The 20,015-nt window shown below is 41.6% G+C and overlaps 1 protein-coding gene across 1 annotated transcript in view; it reads right to left on the minus strand.

Moving 5' to 3' along the window:
- The window catches only part of Serinc5 (serine incorporator 5), a 107,339-nt gene that overhangs the window by 61,542 nt on the left and 25,782 nt on the right, over nt 1–20,015 (minus strand). The window lies entirely within an intron of this gene.

Here is a 20,015-nt window from a genome sequence, read left to right on the forward strand (position 1 = left end):
AGGGTGTGCAGACGAATTTAGTGTGAGTCAGAGCTTCCACCAGAACTGATCTGATATTGTCTTTACAGAGAAGCATTAATGGCTTGGGAGATGGCCAGTAATAAACAGGAAGGCACAGTTAGAGAAAACATTACACTTAGAGAAAACAGAGTTGGGGGATCAGCTAAGAGCAAGAAAAGAGGTCAAGAACCACAGAAAGGAAAAAGTAGGGCAGGAAGAACATGAAAAGCAAGAAGAGGGGCCCAAGAGCATGGTCTGCCTAAATCCAGAGCCTAAGAAAGAACTGTATGCGCACCTAGGGACACACCAAGATGGGAAAGGCTATACTTTCGGCCACCCACCTCTTCAGAATATAATGGGAATGTGCAACTTGAAGCTCAAGGGACCAACTGTATACACATGATGCATATGGTGGGCAGGGGGCTGTGGCTCAGTGGAAGAGTGCTTGCCTAGCATGCGTGAGGCACTGGGTTCAGTTCTCAGCACCATATATAAATAAATAAAAGCCCATTTACAATTAAAATTTTTTTGTAAATGTATTATGTGTATACGTGTACATATATATACACATTCCATATGTTACAATTCAATAAGATACTTCTGGGGCTGGGGTTGTGGCTCATTGGTAGAGCACTTGTCTCCCATGTATAAGGCACTGGGTTCAATCCTCAGCACCACATAAAAATAAATAAAAACAAAATAAAGGCATTGTGTCCATCTGTAAAATATATATACATTAAAATAAAAAGATACTTTGTGTGTGTGTGTGTGTGTGTGTGTGTGTGGTGCTGGGGATTGAGCCCAGGGCCTTGTGCATGCAAGACAAACACACTACCAACTGTGCTATATCTCCATATCTCCAGCCCAGAGACTTTCTTTACTAGCCCAAAAGTTATTTTTCAAAGTAAACTCTGCCAACAACCAAGGGAACAAACACATTACCTTAAGCTAAACCCACCAGATAGAAATTCAAAACAACATCTGTGAAATAGATAATTAGGTTGGCATTCTAGGAAACTCTCACAGCCCTGACTTGCTTCTAGAAGAACACAACTATGGCCCCTACCACTTACAGCTTATTACCCTCTGCAGGTCACTCACCCCAACTGATCTTCACCTTTAAAACTGGAAACATCAATTCCTGGCCAGGCTAACTCTAGGACTGTCACAAAGTTGGACAGAAGAGACAGCATCTTATTGTCCCTGGTTCCAGAGGGCATAAGCCTTTTGTAGAACAAGCCAAGTCTTAAAACACAAGTAAATGTAGAACCTTGTGTAAACTATGGGCTTTGGGTGATGAAGACATGCCAGTGTAGGTTCACCAGACGCCATGAATGCGTTCCTCTGCTGGGAGTGTTGATGATAGTGGATGAGGTTGTACATGTGTAGGAGCAGGGTGAACACGAGAGATCTCTGTATCTTCTGCTTGCTTTTGTTGTAAACCTAAAACTTCTCTAAAAAAAAAAAAATAAAGCCTTTTTTTTTTTTTAAATGAGCCAAACAATGCCTGTCCATAGTGGCTCAACAAATGGATGATGACCAAATAATGTTCAGTAAAGCCATGACACTGACACTCCTCAAAGTGGCTGAGGATTCCATTTCCTGGGGCCCAAGGCACGAATGGTGCCCTGCACTCTGCCTTTCTCACCAGCATCAAATCACAAACAGTATTAGAGACTGCACTCTCTCCTTTCCCATGAGAAATTATTCTATACTCAAAAGGGAGTCGGTGACAACCTCTTTAAAGAGCTATGCTTAAAATCCTTCTAGAACGTTTCCACAAGAGTACAGGGATCTAGACACAAACACTGGGAAAAGCCTTATGGTCCAGCTATACAGGGGCTGAGATTAAATGAATTATGGGCTGTCTTCATAATGGAATGTTATTTAAAAGAGTAAATCGGAGTTGGGCACAGTGGCACATGCCTGTAATCACAGCTACTTGGGAGGCTGAAGCAGGAGGACGGCAAGCTCAAGGACAACCTGGACAACTTTAGCAAGACTCTCCCACAAAATAAAAAGGGCTGGGGGAGTGTAGCTCAGAGGTAGAGCCCTGGGTTCAATCCTCAGTAACAAACACACACACACACACACACACACACACACAGTATGTCCATATTATGGGCTGAATTATGGCTCCTCAAAATTATTACGGTGAGATATAAACACCTAGTATCTCACAATGAGAGTATATTGGAAATAGGGTCTTTCAATGGGGTAATTAAGGTTAAATAATCTCATTGGGGTGGTCCCTAATCCTACGTGAAGTGAGAGATTAAATTTCTGCTGTTAGCCACAAGGATGGTGACATTTTGTTAGGACAGCCCCAGTCAATTGCATGTGCAGCACATATGGAGACATAAGACCACTTGCTAAGGCTAATTACCTGTAGAGTGAGCCTAGATGTGTGGAGGGAAAGGAGACATGCTCTGTTCTCCTGTTTTGAGTATTTACCACATGCACATATTACTCTTAAAATTAGAAAAATAAAAATAAAAAAGAAATCTAACTACTTGAGGGAAACAACGAAGTTTAAAGATTTTGCTACAAAAGTTTGCAAATGTTGTATGGACTTATGTGATTTTCTCTCTTTCTAAAGAACCATCCCCTCCCCCAAACATTAAAAAGAAAAATCTTGCCCTCAAAGAGCCCTTTCCCACCCTCACTTCTGCTGTTCATTAGACATAGCAACAGCATGAACAGAAAGCCTTTCATAAATAAAAGGTGCTTTGTCTTTGCCTGGGCAAAGGGTCAAAATGAGAAGATAAGCTTGAAGCTCACTACCTGAGGCCGGGCCTCTCCCTCACAGCTTTTCTCCTTCTCCTAGGAACAGCCCCCACTGCACACACACACATTCCATGAAAACCGTCCGTCTCCCTCCCTGGCCTCTCCACTGGCCTTGGCACAGATCCTTCTTCAAGGTCTGAGGGAGGCCTGTGCAGAACTGCTCACAGAACAATGAGCCAAGGTTAGTACTGACTTCAGGTACTTCTGTTAAGTTAAAAAAGCACAATACCCTCCTTACCTAAAATTCCCAGATGGTAACACCCCCACCTGGAAATAGCAAAGAATCAGGAAGAAAGCCAAACAGATGCACAGAATAAGCAAGAACACGTGCACAACTTGTATCTTACTCATAAGAGCCCTTCTCTCCCCTCTCAAGTGTAGGAACCATAGTTCCAATGGCCTAATTACCCGGGTTCTGAAGCCCACAGCACATAAGAGCACCATCTGAGAACCAGAACTCTCCTCCAGGTGGCTCTGGGTCCTGGCTTTCCTCACCTGTAATTGGAAGGAGCCCAGGTAGACAGTGGACAGTAGGTGAGCGGATTTCATCTGACATCCTCCTGACACCAGTGGCTGCCTGGGACTCTATGATAAAGAGGATTCTAAGGCTGAACACCTCAAAAGGGAACATGCAATGACCAATGAGTGCTACTCCCAGAAGAACGGGTAGAGTAATGGCATCTGTGCCACATTCTCATCTCTCTGCAAGAGGTAACAGGATATCCCTGTTAGCCATAAAGTTTTAGATGCTGAAAACCATGGTGGTTGGAAAGCAGGCTGAGTCAACCCCAAAGCTGGAGAGAAAATGGATCAAAGGAAAAGCAGCAAGAGCTCACAAACAGAGAACATGAAAGCCTTTCAGACATCCCCAGGTGCTGCATTGTATCCTGTCACACACAGTGGTGCAGTGACTCACATTCACGATAATGGCCCAGGCAACACGGTCCCTTCCACTCCACTTAAGAAAGCAAACAATGCATCTATCACAAGAAAAATGATCCCAAACATGGACCATATTTTTAGTTTTAGTGCTTGGGTTTATGGGAGGATAAAGTCCTCAGCAATGTGAGAGACACCTATTCTGAAAGACATGCTCTTTTTTTTTTTTAATTTGTTCTAATTAGTTATACATGACAATAGAATGCATTTTGACACATCATACATAAATGGAGTATAACTTCTCATTCTTCTGGTTGTACATGATGTAGGATTACATGGGTCGTGTGATCATATATGCAGATATGGTAATGATGTCCAATTCATTCTACTATCATCCCTACACCCATCCCCCCACTCCTTTTACTCCCCTCTGCCTAATCCAAAGTACCTCTATTCTTACCTAGCCCCCACCCTTGAATTAGCATCTGCATATCAGAGAAAAAATTTGGCCTTTGATTCTTTGAAATAGGCTTATTTCTCTTAGCATGATATTCTCCAGCTCCATCCATTTATAGGCAAATGCCATAATTTCATTCTTCTGTAAAGAGGAGTAATATCCCACTGTGTATATGTACCACATTTTCTTTATCCATTCATCTGTTGAAGGGCCCCTAGGTTGGTTTAGCTATTGTGAATTGAGCTGCTATAAGACATACTCTTTAATGGTTCTGGATAGCTAAAATGGCCTATGTGTCTAAACCAAATCCAAACCGTCAAAGGAAAGACATCCTTAAATCCAACACTACCCTTTCTTCAGTCCCTTTTCCTGACTTCTGTGAGCACAGGAGCCCTAGCAAAGCTGAGGAAACACATAAAAGATTTTTGTTAACTATGAAAATGACAATACTGCTCCTTGATAAATGGCAGAAAGTGGAATCAGAGAAAGTCCTCAAAACTATCAAAGGTACTCAAGCTGATAGAAGCAAATTCAGGTGTTCCTGGGCATGATAGGGATTCTGCAATATCAAGAAAATCAAAGAAAAAGATCAAAGACATAAAACTGAACTGAGATAATGCTCTATATCCTATATTTGGATTCTGTATCTTTCAGTAATATACAGTGTCACCCAGACTGTGCCAGGGCCCACTTCTCTTCCTGCTCCTTCGAGATATTAGAATTACCTTTGAGACCCTGTGTTCAGCAGAGAGGAAATGAGCAATTTATTCTGCTTAAACAGCAATGTTCACTGAAATTCTGGACCCCACAACCAGCATTCTGCAGCTCATTTCTCCTTACCCCGTGTTCAGAAACAGTTTCCTACTAAGATTATACAGAGCTTATCCCACTAGAGGGTGAGAAGATGGGGGTGAGCATGTCAGTCAATAGCAACTCTCACCATCACGGTGTCAGGGACCATACTTGACCAACAGTAAGGCAATGGAGTGATGGGACTTAAAAGCTAGACCAAGAACAAAAATCTCTCTTTCAATAGAAGAGTCTCACTACAACCAGGGCAGCTGCAGGAAGATCTGGATTCACAAGATGACTGACTGTGCTATAGAGAATAACATGTATACATGTGTTAGGGAGTTGGCTTATCTGGGATTTATAGCAAATTTATGCCACCCGAACAAATATAGGGCAGCCTTTTGAAGCTTACTTAATCCATAGGCATATTAGCTAACAATAGCTAACACGTATTAATCTCAACGACTATTACTGTTACCCATTATTATCACCACTATTTAACAGAGATGAGACCAGGACTCAGAGGTAAGGCAACTTAAGGTCACAGGGCTAGTAAGTGGGAGAGCCAAGATTTAAACCTGGCAGATTTTGCCACTCTGACCCACTTCCTGCTGGCTTAAGAGGGTGAACAGGACGGGTCACACTGGTCTGAAACCAGCCCTAATCCTTGGCTTCCTCCAGAAGGGAAGCTGGCTGTGCTGAGAGGAAGAAACAAAAGGAAAGCAGCAGTTTGTCTTTCCTCCCCTGTGCATAGAGTAAGCAGTCAAAATATCTCAAGTTATTGTCCTTCTGTGCCCCTTTATGTCTCCCATGCAACTTCTGGCCGCAGGGTCCTGAATGATTTCTACAGAGCTATTTCCCAAGCAGCTCAAGCACCCAAGCACCAAGCTCCCTGCCTCACTCCCAAACCTTGCCCCATATTAAAAGCCCAGTTACTCTGAAGCAGGAGGATTGCCAAATTTAAAGCTAGCCTGAGCAACATAGCAAGACTCCCCCCCCCAAACAACAACAACAAAACCAGTTCCTAATCCTGTGAAATAACCAATCCATTCACTCATTCAGCCAGTATTTATTTTACAGCTTGCCTCCTATGTGTCGTGTTCATTCCTGGAAATGCAGAAGTAACCAGAGATACATAACATATATAGCCATCTACATGTTTGAGATGAGAAAGAAAACCTAAATATTCAACAAAGAGAGTACTGATCTCTTAAATTACGAGATTCATCTTATACAATTTAATCCACTCATTAAAATGATTTTTCTGGTTACACAGGAAAACTAACTGCCATGGAAAGATGCCCATGTAGTATCAACTGAAAACAGTTAACAACACAATAGAACTCAGCCTCTGTGTTCCACACTTCAGACAACAGCATTTGAGCTAAAAATATAACCGTCAGAGATCAGCAATAACAACAACAAAAAAACAATCTAGAAGGCTATACCAACATATGAACAGTAGTTAGGGGAACTGTAGGATTGAGTGATAATGCTGTTGTGTATTTTCCAAGCTCTGCAACATGTACATATCTTATAATTAGAAAAACATGACCACAAGTTTCTGTTTGGGAAGAAAACCAAACAGCATTCCTCTCCCATCTCGTAGGTGGTAAGCACTCAAATATTTGTGAAATGAATCAGCCAGAGAGTAAATGAAGCCGACATCAGCTACTCCACTGGTAAAACACAGCCAGAGTGAACTATTACTGTAATTGAGTCATTAAAAAAAGAAAATTCCTTCTGTACTGAGCACTAGAAAATGATTATTTCTCACACAGATTTCCATGTTCTAGAACATGCTAGTTCCCACCCTCAACAGTGTTTCAGAAAAAGTGCAGTCGAGCATCAACTTGGTACCCCGAGCCATTGGAGCCAAGTCTGAACTGGGTGAGGATGGGCTGTGACCAGCTTTAGGTTACTTACTACGGGGCCTTGGGCAGAGCTGCTCTTCTTTTTTGGGAGCCTCTTTCTCACGAGGTTAGGGTTACTCTCAGAACCAAAAGGATGTTTATCAGGTTCTCTGCTCTCAGACGGCAGTTGGAGTCTTTCCATTGAGCGTTCCATCACCTCACCCTCTCTACTTGTATAATTATAAAAATACCACACTTGATACGGTCCCTCTTTATCTGTGGTTTCGCTTCCCATGCCTTCAGTTACTCTCAGTTCATCAAGGTTTGAAAACATTAAGTGGAAAACTCCAGAAATAAACAATTCATAAGTTGTAAATAACTTTTATTATAGTACATTGTTATAATTGCTCTATTTTAGTTTGGGGGATATAAACATACTTTCCTTTATTGCAAAATACTAATAAAAAGACACAGCTGTTATGGTGAACTATTTTATTATTACTTATTGATGTTTATCTTTTACTGTGCCTAATTTATAAACTAGACCTTGTCATATGTACGTATATGAAAAAACAATGTCTACACAGGGTTTGATACTATCCAGGGTTTGAGGCACCTACTGTGGCTCTTGTGTCATATTCTCCCCACATAACAGGGGACAACTATATATTTTAGTAGGTTGATAGAATCTGTACAATTTAAGGTTAAAAGTAAACTCCACCTTGTTTGGAGGGCTCAAAAGAAAACCAGTATTCCTGGGAGGAAAATCCTTGATCAAGGTTTCTCAAACCAAGCACTTCTGATAATGGAGATGGATAGTGCATTATCCTGGGGGCTCACTGTGAAATGGTTAGCAGTGTCCCTGGCCCGTTCCGGCTAGATGCCAGTATCAACTAGCTACTCCTCTGCAACTCCTGACAATCAAAAATGTCTCCAGACAACTGTTCCACAGTTGAGGATCACTGATTTAAGGGTTAAGAGCAAGAGCTACTGAATCAGCCTGCCTGGGTTTATGACCTAGTTTGAACCCAGGTCTGAACCCAAAGGAGCATCCCAGCAATTTGAGAAGGGCCCTTCTGTGTGTATAAAAATGCCTGTCAAATGTTCAAACTAAAGCTGTCTTTGTACCTTTATTTCCACTAAGGAAACAACCAGGCTATTGGAACAGTTATTTGTACCTTCTGAAGAAGCAAAGACCCTCAGCAGAACAGGGCAGCAAAAGAAGAGTCAGGCTCAATTTCTAGAGGAAAGGGGTGTATGATAATGAAACCATGGCCAGGTGCAGTGGTGCAAAAAAAGTCTGGGGGTGTATCTTAGTGGTGGAGCTCCCTAGCACCACACCACAACACACACACAAAGAAGTGGGGGGAGAGAAGGAAGGAAGGAAAAAGGAAGAGGAGAAGAAGAAGAAACTAAAGAAAAGGAAAAATTCAAAAATATTCTCGTAAAAGAGCAAGAGTGGAATCTTCTTGTTCTACTTTATAAATAACAGCTTATCAACTGGCAGCTACTGAAACACTAAACCCAAAATTTGCCTCATTGTGTCATGGAGATTATGCTGCAATGGAGAAATCTGGCAAACCCTTTCCAAGAGGTGCCTGATGCCAGCCCAATCCCCAAGCCCTGCCAAGCCACAGAGTGCTTTACAGACGGATGGTAGGGCCACAGAGCCAACAAGAGGCAAAACTATGTTCTGAGTTGGGGAACAGAAATGAGCTCATTTCACTACTATCAAAGATCTGGGGCAGGGAGGACCTCTGAGCTCAGGAGAGCCACAGTGACACAGACTTAGCAGGGATACACTCCTTTCTCTACCAAACAAAATTCTACACACAACTCCAGTGTATGAGACATGAATGAGCTATAATGTAATGCTATAAAGGTAGTTAAATATTCATATGGCAAATGTTTATCCAAAACTTCTTAGTGAGCAGAGCTGGCTTGAGGAGCTAGTAGTACCCTCATAAAGCTCAAATTCTAGTGGATTTTAATCTAATTCAGCATCCAGAAAATTCAACTCAAACTGGGGCATGTCTATTTAGATCAAAAAGATCAAAAACCTCTGATCTTGTCCAGTCCTCATTTCCATAAAGTGAGAACTGAGGCTCAGAAAGGTGAGGTGATTTGGTTCAAGGACAACTCTGGTGGCAGGCGTTGGTGGGCAAGCAAAAACTACACTGGTACAAACAACTCTGCAGACTGGAGGGCGAACAGGCCAATAACTCAGTCTCTGTGTTCCACGCTTCAGTATCTACAATACATTAATAGACATTCGAGACAACTAAGTGAGAAGTCACGGCAAATAGGTTTAAAAGATGCTATGGTGACCCTAGTAAGAAGGCAGCATCTAAGTAGCAGGTTTTGAAAGGTTTCCATCACAACACAGTTAAAATGAAAATCTGGGACACAACACACTAACCCCAGAGTGGCCACAAAACTAAGTGCCCTTGTACAGTTAAGGCTGTGCCATGATCAGCGCCCACTCCTGATGCACCTCCCTCCCTTCCCCCACCTGAAAAGCAGACAGCAGAAAATGTCCCACCACATCGCTCCTCTGCACCCCCCTCACAACACATATTCAAGATCAACTACTGGCCACTTTCCTTCCCTATGCCACAGAAGGGGGTCACTATTCAAAATAATGCCTCTGACCACTGCCAAGTGACAAAGTCATTTCTCTTCCAAGAAGGTCAGCCTCACCGGCACAGTGGCACACACATCTATAATCCCAGCTACTCAGAAGGTTGAGACAGGAAGATCCCAAGTTCAAGGCAAGCTTTGGAAACTTAGTGAAACCCTGTCTCAAAATTTAAAAAAATTAAAGGGCTAGGGATGTAGCTCAGTAGTAAATTACCTCTAGGTTTGGAGAAGCCTGCACATATTTCACCTACATTGGGGTATCCAGGACAATCAGAGGATTCCATATAATCCTACTTTTGTGGATTCACAAAATGACAACATGAAGGTAATACATGAATAAAAGCAAATTGGGAAAAGAAGAGTCAGACTTCAGGTCTCTGGTTTGAAAAACCATCACTGTACTGGATGGTGTCGGCGCTCAGAGGCAGGAGCAGGGGCTCTGGAAGGACAAAAGGAGGGAAAGGCCCACAGTAACCTCCTACAGAGTCACCCTTGCCCCTCTAGCTCCCTCCCCTTCTGGATGAGAGGCTGGGGGTACATGAAAGGCTCTGTTAGACAGCTTTTTCTTAGAGCCAAAGTAACAGCTGTACTGATTTCCGACAGCTGAGAAAACACTTTCTCACAGTTAATTTTACCTTCCATCAGTCCCTCAAGACTTGAGGAAGGCTTCTTCCTAGCTCTCTTCTTGCATCCTTGAAATTCATCTCCCTCTCCCACTTTAAGGAATAAATAGGTGTACTCTATTTACCAAGAAAAAGTTCATTGCTTTTTCTGCGGTGAAGCACTGCCCAGATACCCAGTAGATTTTTTTCAGCACCCTCTACCCACTTCTGAACCAGGTCATCTTTCTAAAGACAGATGGCTCACAATCCCAACATTCTCAACTGATTCAGATATGTGCTGCCTCCAAACACCAATAGGCAGAGAACTACCTATTGAGTGCAATTCCCTCTGGGCCCCCAACTTGAGAAAATGCACTGAAGTGCTGGGCACAGCAGCACAAGCCTATAATCCCAGTGACTTGGGAGGCTGAGGCAGAAGGATTGCAAGTTCAAGACCAGCCTCAGCAACTTGGCAAGACCCTAAGCAACTTAGAAAGACCTCATCTGAAAATTTTAAAAATAAAATAAAAAGGTCTGGGGATATAGCTCAGTGATAACATGTCCCTGGGTTAAATCCCCAGTACCCCAAAATACTTTGCAAAAGGGTCCACAGCGGGGTGCAGTGGCACATGCCTGAATTCCCAGTGACTCAGTAGGCTGAGGCAATCAAGTTCCAGGGTAGCCTCGAGGCCAGAAATCATACTTTCATCATAACACCAACTGAAAAGAAAATGACCTCGTATGCTCCCCCCCACTGCACAATGCTCTCCTGACCTTCACTTTCCTGCTTCTTACTCATTAGGCAACACAAGCAAGCGTGGGGGTCTAAAGAGAGGTCTCCCCTGAAGCACTTCTTTTTCATCAAACAAGCCACCTGATTACGCTGGGAGTGGTGTTCCCTCTACTTTTTGAAATTACAAAGGGACAGCTCTTGTCAGCCCTGTACTGTAAAGGCCAGCACCCCATCATCAGAATCAAACAAAAGGCCTCAAAGCAAGGCTAACATATACCCTAAATGAACTATTATTGGGCTGCAAGGTAAACAGGCCCAAGGGGTAGGCAGTTCAGGAAATGATCTTAATTACTATTATTTGTTCAGTCAAACCTAGCATTTCTCCAGTCGCTGGGTGGAGTGATGTTGGACTGAACACACAGGGCTCCTTTGAAGGCCCTGAATCTGTCTCGCCCTTCCTTCCTTCTCCCAGGGAAATCCAAGGCCTTGGTGTTCACAGAGTCCCAAGTGGAGAGAGCCAGGTGGGTCAAGACAAGTTTGAGCCATGGTGCCTCTGAAGTGGGAGCCACCACCCACCATGGAAGAGAAGGAAACAGCACTAGACCTGAGCTCCCAGACAGGGAACTGGGTGGATAGAGGTAACAAAGTAGGAGGTAACTAAAAACAAACAAAAAACAAAAACAAAACAAAAAAACTGGGCTCCTGATTTGTGATAGTGGTATTGATAGGTGGAGGGTCCTGGGAAACTTGAGGAGCTTGCTGGGGTGAACAGGACAGAGGTTTGCTAAGTGTGTGGGTATGCAAAGGCCACTGGGAAGAGCTAGAGTCTTGAATGCCTGGATGAGGGATGAAGCCAGGAAGTGGAAAGGGTCCCCGTATACATAGTTCAGAACAAAAGCAAGGACTGCTTCATAGAAGAAGCAGAGAGCACTCGGTGCATTGTGGGAGACCAACCTCGAACGTGACTGAGTTAACTCCCCTGCTGGGCCATGTGGCGTCAGGCACCCGTGCTGCTAGTCTACCCCACTCTTCTAGGGTTCGAGTGACTGTGTCCTCCTATAGCCCCATGGGTGAAGCTATGCTCACCTGTTTCTTTGTAATATAACCCCTTGCCCTGTTTAGGATAGAATCTTCCATGGAAGTGCCTGGTGTGTGTCCCCTTCTCTTACTGCGCCCTTGGGTGTGGCCTACCCAGGTGTCAGTCAACCTGCTGACAGTGGACATCATGAAGATAGACTCAGCCCCCTGAAACCTGACCCCTTGCCTCATTTGAATAGCTTCTCCTCAATAAAAGGGGTTAGCATGTGCTCTTGCTCTCTTCCTATGGACCCTTAAGGTCAGAGGAACCGTCACAGCGACCCCAAAGAAAAAGGTATTTGTGTCTCTTGTGTGGTTATTTTGCGCAGCCCAGTTAGCCCAGTTCAACTGGAGTAACCCCTGAGCCTTTTAGTCTCGGGAACAGAAACCTGGCAGTGCATCCTAAATTACCTCAGCTCCTGACACTTCAAGTATGGCTCACAGGCCAGCAGCATGGGCATCGAGGGAGCCAGAAATTCCCCCAAGTGGTCATCAGAAACCAGATCAACAGCAGGCACAGGTTTGTGTTCAAACTGCACCTTTAAACAGTCCTATGTTGAGCTGGGGGCATAGCTCAGTGGTAAAGTATTTGCCATTTGCCCCTTATGCACAAGGCCTGGGTTCAATCCCCAGGACTATAAAAAATTAAGACAGCATTTTTCTTCTTCATCTTTTTTTTTTGGTACCCGAGATTGAACCCAGTGGCACTTTACCTGAGCCACATCCTCAGCCCTTTTTAATATTTTATTTAGAGACAGGGTCTCACTAAGTTGCTTAGGACCTAACTAGGTTGCTGAGGCTGGCTTTGAACTGGCGATCCTCCTGCCTCAGCCTTCCAAGCCGCTGGGATTACAGGCAATGGCCACAGCGCCCGGCTTAAAAACTTCATTTAAATGATGACAAGCTACATACCTACCTACGTCTTTACTCAGAAGGCCCCTTCAGTAACAGCAATGAAAATAAGTTTCCAGTGAGATCAAACACTATTTCAACATAACAAAATATGGAAATTATGACAGACTAACACGCAATCTCTGAAAAAGATGTCTTTCATGTAACACAGAAAAAGTGCTAAAGGGCATACTTGTGAAGAGAAATACACTAAATAATCATGATTGTGGGATGTTAGATGACCTTTCTGTTCTTTTCCTCGCCCTAGTTTCCAAGGTTTTAACATTAAGCATGAATTTCAGGGGGTGGAGTAGCTTCATGGTAGAGCACATGCCCTACCACTGTGTGAGGTTCTAAGATCAATTCCCCACTGGGGAGGTGGGCAGGGAGCATTTCCTAAATTGTTGGCATGTTGTTGTTTTTGTTTTTGTTTTTCCTTTTTTCTCTTTTCTTTTGGTAAAGAACCCAGGGGCAATTTACCACTGAGCTATACCTCTAGTCTTTTTTATTTACTTTTTTTTATTTTGAGGCAGGGTCTCACCAAGCTGCTGAGGCTGGTCTTGAACTTGTGACCCTCCTGCCTCAGCCTCCTGAGTTGGGGAATTACAGGCATGCACCCAGCAGATTTTGTAAATTTTTTAAATTATAAGAAAATTATACAAAATATCAAAAGATAAAAAAATCCAAAATTTTGGATTGGTCCTCGTGTGATCCGGTTGTGTTCTTACAGAGTAGAGCTCTGTTCAGGAGCCAACATAGCACAAATTTTTATCTCCTTGCAACAATGGACTTGCCCACACTGATGAGAGGTGACCGGAGATGGTGCTTCAACAAAACTTTGTCCCACTGCTGTGAGAAATAACCTTGCAAAGTAGCTCATCCTTGGTTGCTTGTGGGTTTTTTTTTTTTTTTTTTTTTTTGGTGCTGGGGATTGAACCCAGGCCCTTGTGCATGCAAGACAGGCACTCTACCAACTGAGCTATTTCCCCAGGCCAGTTGCTTTGTAATGTAGTGGTTCTTCAGGAAAGATAGTACAGCAGGGTGTTTCCTCATGTCAAATCAGTGCCATTTTTATTCAAGCTATTTATATTTTTCTTCTGATGATCTTTGATTTTTGCCCAGCTTCTTTTACTTTTTTTTGGTGATGGGGATGAAACTCAGAGCCTTGTACATACGAGCGATGCACTCTACTACTAAGCCAGAATATTTTCTTTCTTCTTTCTCTCTCTCTTTCTTTCTTTCTCTCTCTTTCTTTCTTTCTTTTTTTATTTTTATTTTTTGTGGTATTGGGGATTGAATTTAGGGCCTCATGCATGCTAGGCAAACATTCCACCTCTGAACTATATCCCCAGTCCTCCTCTTACTCTTTAGTATACACCAATAGAATGCATTTTATAAGTAAAATGAACAGTATAGTGTAGTAAATTAAATAGGCATTTTAGTTTTTATTCTTTCTTTTTTTCTGGACCAGAAGATTTCTACTCTGATTTTTGGCCTTACCAACTCCAACGGGGGAGTTCTTACACCTAGAAAGCTCCTTGTTCCAGATCCACATGTCACCATGCTAAACCAAGAGTTTCACCACTGAAATCAATCAGGGCTGTTTTCTCCTTATCCACAAGAACAAAACGTAATACAGTTACTATTTCCTACATTCTTAATGCTCCACAATCTGAGGCCCTGTCGTTGGCCCAGGAAAGGCTGCCCCTTTCCAAGGCTAGCTAATTTCTGGAGAAAGAAAACTATTCCCTTGTAAGAACATTTTCCAGATGCAACTAACCAAGCCAGACCCCAATCCTGCCAAGGACCTCTCTGTCTACACTCAAGAAGGCAACATACTCTGCCCCAGTCACTCCAGGCAGCATCTACACCCCAAAGAACTCTGAGGTTATTCAATCTAGCTGATCCTGAACTGCTTACCTGGCCACCCCCCACTGAAACCACAAAAAAAGGCCAATCCTTTCCTCTGACTCCCTCTGCCTCCAGCCTGACCTGCCACTTCCCTTTGTGACCCTGTGTGATGTGGTCTGCTCTTCATATGGAACCTGTGAGGAACAAACTATCTTTCATCACAGTTGCGTCCTGATCTGCTGACCTCACCATACCTGAATAATAATAAAAGCTACATTTTAAAATGCACATAAATGGTTTTATTATCATTTCTTTTTTTTTAATTTTTATTGTTGGTTGTTCAAAACATTACATAGCTCTTGACATATCATATTTCACACTTTGATTCAAGTGGGTTATGAACTCCCATTTTTACCCCGTATACAGATTGCATCATCACATCAGTTACACATCCACTGATTTACATATTGCTATACTAGTGTCTATTGTATTCTGCTGCCTTTCCTATCCTCTACTATCCCCCCTCCCCTCCCCTCCCATCTTCTCTCTCTACCCTATCTACTGTAATTCATTTCTCCCCCTTGTTTTTTTTTCCCCTTTCCCCTCACTTCCTCTTGTATGTAATTTTGTATAACCATGAGGGTCTCCTTCCATTTCCATGCAATTTCCCTTCTCTCTCCTTTTCCCTCCCACCTCTCGTCCCTGTTTAATGTTAATCTTCTTCTCATGCTCTTCCTCCCAACTCTGTTCTTAGTTACTCTCCTTATATCAAAGAAAACATTTGGCATTTGTTTTTTAGGGATTGGCTAGCTTCACTTAGCATAATCTGCTCTAATGCCATCCATTTCCCTGCAAATTCTATGATTTTGTCATTTTTTAATGCAGAGTAATACTCCATTGTGTATAAATGCCACATTTTTTTTATCCATTCGTCTATTGAAGGGCATCTAGGTTGCTTCCACAGTCTTGCTATTGTGAATTGTGCTGCTATGAATATCGATGTGGCAGTATCCCTGTAGCATGCTCTTTTTAGGTCTTTAGGGAATAGACCGAGAAGGGGGATAGCTGGGTCAAATGGTGGTTCCATTCCCAGCTTTCCAAGAAATCTCCATACTGCTTTCCAAATTGGCTGCACCAATTTGCAGTCCCACCAGCAAGGTACAAGTGTACCCTTTTCCCCACATCCTCGCCAGCACTTGTTGTTGTTTGACTTCATAATGGCTGCCAATCTTACTGGAGTGAGATGGTATCTTAGGGTGGTTTTGATTTGCATTTCTCTGACTGCTAGAGATGGTGAGCATTTTTTCATGTACTTGTTGATTGATTGTATGTCCTCCTCTGAGAAGTGTCTGTTCAGGTCCTTGGCCCATTTGTTGATTGGGTTATTTGTTTTCTTATTGTTTAATTTTTTGAGTTCTTTGTATACTCTAGATATTAGGGCTCTATCTGAAGTGTGAGGAGTAAAGATTTGTTCCCAGGATGTAGGTTCCCTATTTACCTCTCCTAATGTTTCTTTTGCTGAGAAAAAACTTTTTAGTTTGAGTAAGTCCCATTTGTTGATTCTAGTTATTAACTCTTGTGCTATGGGTGTCCTATTGAGGAATTTGGAGCCCAACCCCACAGTATTTATTTTCATTTCTTAATCCCACAATTTTCCTTAAGCCTTCACCATCTGCTTCTAATTATACATAGGTAGATGTTAGTTACATACCACAAATATTAATAGAAAATTAGGAAATAAATGATATTTAGCTTTTTTCATAAACAAACATGCATGGGATTTTATATAACATCAATATAAAATCATTATCTAATTCTACCTCTAACTTTCTCATAGTACACAGAAAGGAGCATCATGCTTTACAAAGACTAAGGTTTGTTAAGTTAATGAAGACAATTTTACAGGCTAAATTTCTGGCACTCTTATGTATCCAGAATGACTGTAAAGGAAGCCTTCCTGGAGAAGAGGCTGGTTATTTATCACCATGGCCAGAAACAGATGGAAGCCCAAAGGTTGAACTTTTGATGGTACAATTTCCACTCACTAGAAAGTAAGAGTACTTGATGGACAGGCATTTTAGCTTACGACCAGTCTTTGCAAAGAAGCCAGTGGAGAAACTGGGGAAAAGTAGAAAACAGGGTAAAATAGGCAATAGAATAAAAGAATTACAGAAGCAACAGCCACTGCCAAGCTTATACAAACACAAAAATTGTGGAGTAGCTATCATACACCTTCCATATTCTGGATTACTTTTCTATATTAGAGAATTTAATGTTCATCACAACTCTATGCTGTTATCATTAACCTCTACCATAAGTCTATTTCTTGCCACTACTTTATGATGTTAATTGTTGTTATAACACTTCAACACTTTCACAAGCTCCCTCTCATACTATTCTTATATTCACCCTACTCAATAGGCAAGCATTATTCCCATTATTTTTCCATTGTAGAGATAAATGTGAAGCAAGGTCAGGTACGTTACTTTTTAGAACTCATTCTTTCTTTCTAATGCAACATCTTGCAGGAATAAGAGGAATGAGCAGCAAAAATCTACATGATACTGACAGAGACCAGGAACACTAGAAAAGACAAAGTCAACAGCTTTACTTCCTTGACACTACCTTGAAAGCTCAGTGCTATTCTGTATGCACATGTAATATACTTTCACATGCACATACTTTCACATATAATATACTTTCACAAGGGCAGCAAGCAAACCCCAGAGACAAAACAATGCCTAGAGTCCCAGCCCTAACTTCACGGTGTCAAACTCCTGCAATAAGTTCAACAAGGTAAGAAGGCAGAGAATTATATGTTATGCTTCCATTAAAACACCAAAAATTAAAGGTGGGAGTGTCTTAGTCACTCAGCACTCATTAAAATAATAGTTACCTGCCAGTCTTGAACATTTTTTCTATTATCAAGGCTCTACTCTAAGGCGTTTTCATTCTTAAAATAAATCTTCAAAAGAACCTTATGACGTGAGCATCACAACCACCTTGTTTCAGATAAGGAAACCTTAACATGGAGAGGTTAAATGACATTATAGAAGTTGCTTTGGGAAAAACCAGAATCCTGATCTCTGATTCCAAAACCCATTGGGATCCCAACAACAATCTTCATCAGATGTCCAATGCACATCAGAATACCATTGTCCACCTATCTCCATTTAGTTTTTGTTTTTTGTTTTTGTGGTTCTGGGGACTGAACCCAGGGCTTTGTGCATGTGAGGCAGGCACTCTACCAACTGAACTACATCTCCAGCTCCCCCTATCACCATTTAGAAAGGTCAAAAGACATTTCAAAGAGACCCTACAGCAGGTCCATGCACGTAAGGCCTGAAGCAGTCAGAAGAACATACTGAATGCTGCACCTCACCTGCCCTTACTGATGGCCAGTGCTGATTTCCAGATGTAAGAACATGGCTACAGCTTCAGGAAACCCAGTAATGTGCCACAGTGATAGGAATAATAATTTTTTAAGCAATGGAAAATTGCATTGCATATAGGTACCAGGTAGGGTTCTTGGTTTTTGGCATGGATTAATTTCATTCTTCCAACAACTGCTGCTATAGTTTGAATTTTTTTCTTCTACTATTTTTATTGGTGCATTATAGTTGTGTATAATAATAGGATCTGTTGCCACATATTTGTACATGCACACAATATAACAATTATAGTTCGGATTTTCAATGTACACCAAAGGCCTACATACTAAAGTCTTTGTCCCCAGCTAAAGTACTACTGTGGGAACTTTTAGGAAGTGGGGCCTGGTGGAAGGAAGTTAGATCTTTGGGGACATGCCCTTGAAGGGGATATTGGGACCCCATCCCCTTTCTGTCTCTCTCTTTTTGCTTCCTGGTCACCATGAGGTAAACAGGCCTCCTCTGCCACCCACTCCCATGATAATATGTTGTGCCACCAAGCAACAATCAAGTGACCACTGTCTTGAAACCTCTGAAACTGTGAGCCAAAATAAACCTTTCTTCTTTTTAAGTTACCTCGGTATATATTACAGTAACAGAAAACTGACTAATATACCCCACAAGGCAAATACACTAATTGCCATTTTTTTTTTCACAAATAAAAATGTATTACTTAACTTTTTGGCCTGAGAATGAAATACTTTAAAAATTAGGGGAAAAAAAACATAACTGGCTTGGAAAATCTGAGGGAGAGACAAAATTTTAAGATATAGGAAGAAGAAGAAGGAAAAAAAGGAATAATGTCAACTCTGTTTTTCACAAATAAGAAAACTGGGGAGGACATAGTGAAATGTTTTCCTAAGGTCCTGAGAAAAAGCTTGTTGCCCACTCTGGTGCCACCTCTAGCATAGAATGGCCATCGAGAGCCGTTCTAACATACACTCACTATGAAATCGCCTGTCAAAAATATGTTCAGCACAGGGTGATGATGTTTAGAGGTTCCTGGAGATTTTTTTGTACTTTAGTCATTAAATAGACAGCATAAAATAGTAAAAACTCAGTTTGGCCCTTGTAGCAAGCATAAAATTTGAACCACGATCCAAATCTCCTTTCATCATTACCTTCCTCTTTCAACTGCTATTATAAAAAAATTTATAATTGTCTAGATTTTTACTCACTGTATGCACAACACGACCATTTCTATAATTGCCCACAAGTCATATTCTTCCTGCTCATAGCATTAGAACATCCTGTCTTTCTAAAATAAATAAAAAGATCATTCCAAACTCTTCAAAGTGAACTAAAATAAAAAGCAAAAGCAAAAGAAAACAAAAATTACATTTATGCTTAAATCAAATTTAGTACAAAGTTCAGAAAATTCCCTTTCCCTCAGAAATATCATCAATATTTTATAAACTTATGAACTCTTTGCTCATTCAATATCTAGAGATCATCTCTCTTCACTGACTGCATAAAACAAAATAGTTTTGTAATCAATCTTTAAAGTTATCAAATAAAAAAAATGATCAAGGTAAGGGCTAGGGATGTAGCTCAGTGGTAGAGCTCTTGCTCAGCATGTGTGAGGCTCTGGATTTGATTCCCAGCACTGATCGATCAATCCATCGATAGATAGATTGTATAAAAAAACCAAGAATTTGAATTGACCTACTATAGTCATACTATAAGTCAACACAAAGAAAGGGTAAAATTAAATAGCAGAAGGTTGCTATGCAGGAAGAAATCTCTTGACCAGTGAAGGAGTACAAAAAAAGAGAGAGACAGACACTTGTTCACCCATGTCAAGTTATCATGAATACCTTTAAGGACTATATGAACTCAGCCCTATAAAGTGCTTAGCACATGTGCCTGGCACATTAGTAAATGTGCAACATTAGCCTGTATTAAATGCTCACTTCATTCAAAAAGGGTTACTCAGTTGCTCAGTGCCTGTGTTACCTCATGCACAAAAGAGAGATAATGGTTCCTACATCCCAGGATTATTAGCATTAAGAATGTTTTCAAACC

Source organism: Urocitellus parryii, chromosome 1, assembly GCF_045843805.1.
Source record: "Urocitellus parryii isolate mUroPar1 chromosome 1, mUroPar1.hap1, whole genome shotgun sequence".
NCBI lineage: Eukaryota > Metazoa > Chordata > Mammalia > Rodentia > Sciuridae > Urocitellus > Urocitellus parryii.